A 7,895-nucleotide genomic window follows, 5' to 3' on the forward strand; every position below is an offset into this window, starting at 1 on the left:
GCACTATGCTGAGCTCCAGGAATGCAAAAAGTATAACATCACGGACTCAATGGACATGAACTTGAACTGGAGCAAACTCCAGGCGATAGAAGAGTACAGAGGAGCCTGGTGTGCTGCAGTCCATGGGGTCACAGAGAGTCGGAGACGACTGAGCAGCGGAACAACAAGACAATGCATTCCTGCCCTTCTTTCTGGTGAGGGCTGGAGATGTGCAATCGCTCATCTCTCTGAAATGTGCTGAGTGATCCTGGGGCCATGCTAATAGGAGGCTCTTGGAGAATCAAAGGGGTAGCAAAAAAAAAAAAAAAAGTCTTTTAGGGAATTGGGAATGGAAATGGCATTGGCCTGAGACTTGAAGTACTTCAGGCTGAGAAAGGATTGAGTTCGTCATGGGACTCTGGCCTCAGGAGTCCTGAGGCTACACGTTCCATGTGAGTCCTCTGAGAGGCTGGGACCAGAAAACGCTCACAGCTTCACCTCGGCCGCCCCTCAGGCTTGACGAACTTTGTGTCCCTCCTCAAAAGCTTCTCTGGTCATCCCTACTTTGAATCTGAACATCCCAGTCATTCACACCTTCACATTCTGAATTATGTTTCAGAGAGTGTGTGCCTTAACGGTCTGCCGTCCTCAGAGGAGAGGGAGCTTGGTTTTAGAAGTCTATTAGAAACGGTGCCTTCAGTGCTGGGACTCTCTCTTGTAAGTAGGCGCACCTCCATCTGAACTTCTGACAGGAACGAAATCACAGCTTCATTTACGGCAGCAGCAGCACTGAGCTGTCGCCCAGCTGATGACGCAGGAGGGCTCTACTTTACGGGAGCGACGGCTTCTGAAATGTGTGTTTCAGAAGACAGAAGAAATGCTTCAGTAACATGTTACATTAATTAAGGACAAGTCAAAGAGGAGTGAGAAAGACTTCAAGATGAATATACAGATGGAAGAGGACTCTTGTTTTTCATTTTATTTCACATATGGGCTGTTCCACAGACACTCAACTAAATTTAATGCCCCTGACTTAGAGAATCAACTTACCTGCCATTTTCAGTGACCAGTTAAGATGATTACTGCTGAATATTTTCTGCTATAAGGCCTATGGGAGATGCTTTTAAATTATTAAAATTATATCATTAATGCTAAGAGGACTAATAAAGCTGGATGGTATATTAGGAATATGGATTTGGGAGAGAGACAGATGTCAGTTTAGTTTTTAGCTCTGCCTCTGTGTGACTTTGAAAATAATCTTTACCATCTCTGACCTTCACTTTCTTCTCCAGAAAATAAGTGTCCCTACTCAAGTTGTTTTAAAGTTTAAGTGAGATGAATTATGAAAAATGCCAGTCTAAGGCATGCATATAGCACATGGCATGCAAACTCATTAAATTAACAGCTCTTATTTATACTGTATTAAATGAAGAATTATTATTCCCAACAGAAACTGAGATAACTTATGTAGACACTCCTTACAAGGACTTTATATACATGTTGTCAGCAATTGATTCTCTCCATTTTTAAAAAATAGAATAAAAAAATAATTATCTGTAACCAGGGGATTATAGGTTCATCTTCAGGTATTGACCATCTGATGCCAAGAGCCAACTCATTGGAAAAGACTCTAATGCTGGGAAAGATCAGGAGGAGAAGGGGACGACAGAGGATGAGATGGTTGGATGGCATCACTGACTCAATGGACAAGAGTCTGAGCAAGCTCTGGGAGATAGTGGAGGACAGGGAAGCTTGGTGTGCTGCAGTCCATGGCATCACAGTGAGTCAGACACGATTTAGCAACTGCACAACATCACCACCAACATAAAATATATCAGTAAAGAATTCATAGCATCTTAGAGAATTGCTCCATTTTGTAAGTGGTTTTTGGTGAAAGTGTAGGGTTTTGTTGAAATGGAGAGGAGCTTGTGGTTGAGAGATCTGATGAGAATCACTATCCTGTTGCTTAATTCTGTGACCTGGGGCAAGTCATTTAACTGCCTGATGACCTCAAACCTTCTTTACAGCCACAAACATTTACCTCTTCTCAGTGTTTTAGTGGGTACGCAACATCTCTGGTCTGTGAAGTTAAAGAATTGACACTTGTCAGGTTTAAGTCTCGTGATGTTAGCGTTCCCAGGTGAGAGAAGGCAGTAAATCAGACCAGAAAAAGGGGTGTGAGTCTGGGGAAGGACATATGACTTCAAAAGAAAGATAAAACCCAAACAAATTTGTGAACCCCAGAAAGAGAAGGAATTAGAGGGCCCCTAGAGAGTGGCTAGAACCATGTCAGTGGGAGGGAAACCAGGATCAGAGCAGTAAGATAAATGCCAAGTAGATGAGCACAACCTGAGAACTGTCCAGAATTCAGAGTTTGGGACCCAGCTGTGAGCAGACACAACCAACCATGAGACAGCACCAGTGAGGGAGACTGCACGTTCAAGAAAGTGATACACATCCACACTGTCTTCCCCCAAAATGGCCTGAGCACTGACTGGACTCACTTCCTAACACATTTACCTTTTATAAAATCACATCCCGTGGTCCTGATAGTCACAGGACTACAAGTGTCATCAGCACCCCAGCCCCATTCGACACATAACATGTATCACACTTGGCCTGTTCATACCCAAAAGAGTGATTTCACATCATAAAAAGACAATGCCAGGCACTGTTGGAAGCGCGGCTTCCACATATCAAGAAAATCAGGGCTGGGTCTCCTGTTGGGGTGCTCAGAAAAGAACTGAGCCCTTGCACCAAAGTGTCTGTTGAGTGAAAGATCCCCCAACATTGTCAGGAATCCTAATACAGCAATGACAGAAAGAGCTCCTCCCCACCCCACCCCCAGGCTATTCCCTCCATGCCAGGGGTTAGAATTACTAAACACTATTCCAGGTGCAGTACTGACATTCATCTGTCTATCCCCTGCCCCGTGATACCATGAAAGAGATCATTTCTACTCAAATACTTAAGGCCCGTGTTCTCTGTCACATTGGATGATAGGATTTCCCTTGCCTTTATTAGGTTTACATTATTCAGATGCTGTATAAAAGGGCCATTGTTTTACTAAGTTAGAAAAATAAATTAAGTCTTTGAGTGGTGGATGACTTTGATAAGAAACTCTATTTGCGGAAACATGGGGAGTCGCTATTTCTGATGTCTGCTTGACTTGAGTTATTCATCTGGGACTGCTCCAGTTTGCCTGGAAGTCAGGTGGCTATGCAGCAACCACTGGCCCTGTAGCTCTTATGGCTTTTCTGCTCTGTTTGTCAAATGGGGTGTTAGTTTGCAGCACACCGATGGAAAGCCTGAGCTCTCTACAGGCAATGTCCCTCGTGTGGGCCGTGAGGATTTCAGCCTGGATTCCTGTGCCAGCTGAAAATCAGATCTTTCTTTTGTGGGAAATAAACTGCTGTCACTTTGGGAGAATTCTAATGAAAGAACCCAATCCAAGGTTGTTCAAGAGAGGGTTGTCATTACAGCCTGAAAATCACAGAGTTAGCTGTTTGTCATGGCAATGAGTTCACCTCAATAAAGAATCTGCCTGCAATGCAGGAGACTCAGGTCCAATCCCTGGATTGGGAAGATTCCCCTGGAGGAGGGCACGGCAACCCACTCCAATATTCTTGCCTGGAGAATCTCTTGGACAGAAACAATAAAAGAAATAATTAAAATAATTTTAAAATAGCATTTATTGAATGTCTACTTCAAATTAGTTTTGATGCTAAGGATCTGACATGGATATTTATTTAATTTTCTCAATAAGCCCTTTTTTTAGAGATGTAAACTGCATGTGAAATTTTCTCCATACATACTCTACTCCAATATGTTTTAAGTAGATAAAAAATATTCAAGTTTAATAGACATCAAAAAAAAAAAAAGCAAAAGGGATATTTGATAAAGTGTATTTCTTCAGAAATTAGGAGACAAAATATCTGTTGTTTCAGCTGCTTTCTTCCAAAGAATTCTTTTGAAAAGAGCACCGTACAGTATGTGAGCTAATGCACATCGCATGAAACTCTCATCTTTGTCTGTTTGTAAAAACGTCAGTGATATTCATAAGCGTGTTTCTTTCTTTTTTAAACTGGAGTATAATTGCATTACAATGTTGTGTTACTTTCTGCTGTAAATCAGTGATAGGTATACGTGTATCCTGTTTCTTTATCTCAGTAAAAACCAGTGGCTTCACTATAAAATCTGTCTTGTTACAGTTCTAAGAAAGTGGCTCCAAAATGTTACTTCTTCTCCCTCTGAAGCCCAGAGTGTCTCACTCCTGGTCTCCAGCAGTCGCCACTTACCTGTATCACTGCTAACCTCTTGCCCCAGTGCAACCTCATAGTAGAGAGACGGTGGCTCCCGACTCTCGCCCCAGAGCCTACCAGGCCCTTGCCAGGGCCCTCCCTGCCCACTCTACCAATGTCTTTTCTTGGTACAGTCGCCTCTGTCACCAGCTTTGGTCACACTGAGAAAACACTTGGCTCAAAGCCATTTCTTCTTTGCAGCCTCTGCACTTGCTGTGTCTCTGTGTGCCATACAGTCGCTCTTTAGTATCCATGAGGGAATGGTTCCAGGACACCCAGGATACCAAGATTCACAGATGGCAAGTCCCCTACACGAAATGGTTCAGTACAGTGAGGCTTCCCCACCCACTGGTTCAGCATCTACCGCTGGCTGACCCTGCGAGAGGCAGAGCCCACAGCATGCAGAACCCAAACTCAGGTTTTCACTTGCAGGCTTCCTTCCGAAGAGTAGCGTCTCAACATAAAGACCATCCTTCCAAAACCCCTCCCAGATATTATTACCTCTTTCCTCATTTTCCCACTCTATCGCCATTACTTTTAATTTTTTCATTGGATTGATTAATATATGAGATCAGTATATTCTTTTACCTATTTAATGTTTCTTTACCAATGAGAATATGTATTTCTTAAATAAAGAAGTGTAACCTATCCACCTCATGTGCAGAGTTGACTCGTTGGAAAAGACTCTGATGCTGGGAGGGATTGGGGGCAGGAGGAGAAGGGGACGACAGGGGATGAGATGGCTGGATGGCATCACCGACTCGATGGACATGAGTTTGAGTGAACTCCGGGAGATGGTGATGGACAGGGAGGCCTGGCGTGCTGTGATTCATGGGGTCACAAAGAGTCGGACGTGACTGAACTGAACTGAACTGAACCTATATTTTTACTGCTGGGTCCCAAAATTCTAGAATGGCGACCAGCAGAGAGCATGCACAAAATAAATGCTTGCCGCAAAAACAGCGAATGAATTAAGAGTGTGTATAAATTACAGGTTGCAACACATAACTTTCTTATTTGGGTTTGTTTTTCCAAGGAGCGTCTTTTAGTTTCATGGCTGCAGTCACCATCCACAGTGATTTTGTATCTCATGAAAATAAAACCTGCCACTGTTTCCATTGTTTCCCTATCTATTTGCCATGGCATGGTGGGACTGGATGCCATGATCTTAGTTTTTTGAATATTGAGTTTTAAGCCAGTTTTTTTCACTCTCTTCACTTTCTGCCATTAGGGTTGTGGCATCTGAATATCTGAGGTTGTTGATATTTCTCCCAGCAATCTTGATTTCAGCTGGTGATTCATCCAGCCTGGCATTTAACATGAGGTACTCTGCATATAGATTAGTGTTACTCTTTAAAAAAATTTTGGCAAATATGAAATAGAACATTGATGCCAAAGTGATACTGGGCAATTACCTGGGAATAGCTAGTCTTGGTTGCTGGATAAAAATAGTTCTTAAGTGCAGTGGCTACTGATTCCTTGGTATCATTTTTAAAGCATTCTTAAATAAAATCTTGCTACAGATAGCCCTGGGGTATTTCTAAAGTTTCCCTACAAAAATCTGTTTGACTGAAAACCCTCTATACTTGTGCATTAGCCCTCTTGATTTTTGTTTTAGACTTTATACCTGAACCTGTGCTTGTTTTTCTGCTCTATCATCTCAGCTATCTAAAAGACATCTCAAGGTGTTACACTTTTAGCCACTCTGAAGAAAGACTGCTTATCTCTTTCATGTCTTTCCACCTCCATCCTAGAGATTGCCCCACATAAATTTAGCAAATGTCATTGTGTCCACATTTTATTTAAGATCACTCCAGGTATATCCTGCAAACCTGGAGATGACCTCTCCAGTTGTTCTTCTAAGATGTGGTAACAAAGTGAAAGCCACTCAGCCGTGTCCAACTCTTTGTTACCCCATGGACTGTAGACTCTTCTGTCCATGGAATTCTCCAGGTAAGAATACTGGAGTGGGTAGCCATTCCCTTCTCCAGGGGATCTTCCCAACCCAGGGATTGAACCTGTGTCTTCTGCCTTGCAGGTGGATTTTTTACTTGTGAGCCACTGGGGAAGACCCTATATGACAACATGTGTCCCCTATGCTGGAGCCTTGGGTGACTTCAGCGCCCTCACTAGCCCCGAGCCCTTGAAAACATGACACATGTTATTTTACCTCTGGAAAGCTTTCTCCTGGCTGGAATTATAGTAGACACTCTGAATTCTTGTTGGATGAAGACTCAGCTTATCTCCTAAAAGCCTTTAACCCAAGGGCACAATTAGTCCAGGAACTGGAATGCTGCCACGATAGTATTCTAGGGATGGAATGATTCTGCTTGATGAGGAAATTCCATTATAACAAGCCTGGAAAGTAAGCACAGCCAGGTTCTTACAGGTAGATGAGATCCTGTATTTTTACTTATTTTAATTTTTCAAAGCACAAGAAAGCACTTACTGTACAGCTTTGCAAACGCAATTTGGTTGAGACTCTGCACTTTAGAGTCACTGTATCTTATATGATTACATAAAAGACTTTGCTTTTAACGTTCAACTTTGCTTTGTGAATCCACAGAATTGCCTTTCTGTTACTTTATTGCTTGAATGCAATTGAAAATAATACAATATCCATTTAAGGAAGATTGAGCAGAGGGATTATTTCAGTCTGAATACATAAGTGACTAGCTATTTAAAATAAACATCCATTAAATAATAGTAATCTGTAGATGAATCTTATCAAAATGCTTTAAGGCAATCACAGTTAATGAGTTGATCATTACTACCTTTGAAATAAAAATGCGTAACTATCTGGAGAAAGGAATCTTTTTCTGCATGGAGCTCTTACAGTCTGACTGTACTCAAAGGGCAGTGGTAACTGTTTTATGAGGTTTTAAGTCTTGATTTAAACAAGAATTGGAGCTAGAGATCACTAAGATAAAAATCAGGAGCCATATTTTTGGAAATTTTGTAGCTGTGTGACCTCTCTGAGCTTCTGAGTCCATTTCTAAATTGAAGTTAGTAACATTTATACATCCTCTCTCAAACTCAATATAGCAATGTGTGTGAAGTGCTTTATAAGAACTAAAATTCTGTTGGTGTTCTTATTTTTTTGCAACATTACCATAATAGAGAACTTAGAAAAACAGATAATGACCTCAGCAAAGAGATCAATTGAGGACATAATGCTGCTGCTGCTAAGTGGCTTCAGTCATGTCCGACTCTGTGCGACCCCATAGACGGCAGCCCACCAGGCTCTGCCGTCCCTGGGATTCTCCAGGCAAGAACACTGGAGTGGGTTGCCATTTCCTTCTCCAATGCATGAAAGTGAAAAGTGAAAGTGAAGTCACTCAGTCGTGTCTGACCTTCAGCGACCCCATGGACTGCAGCATTCCAGGCTCCTCCATCCATGGGATTTTCCAGGCAAGAGTACTGGAGTGGGGTGCCACTGACATAATAGCTACTTCCAAAAAAACTGTAGGAATTGGGAATACCACTCTTGGTTCTTCTATCCTAGAGGATCCAGGAGCCTGGGGAGAATCAAAGGACTTTATCATTATTCCTGTTAGTGCATTTTTTTATCTGATTTTACCTGTACAAGAAACACACATGCCTCCAATATTTGTG

Source organism: Bos indicus, chromosome 11, assembly GCF_029378745.1.
Source record: "Bos indicus isolate NIAB-ARS_2022 breed Sahiwal x Tharparkar chromosome 11, NIAB-ARS_B.indTharparkar_mat_pri_1.0, whole genome shotgun sequence".
Taxonomy (NCBI): domain Eukaryota; kingdom Metazoa; phylum Chordata; class Mammalia; order Artiodactyla; family Bovidae; genus Bos; species Bos indicus.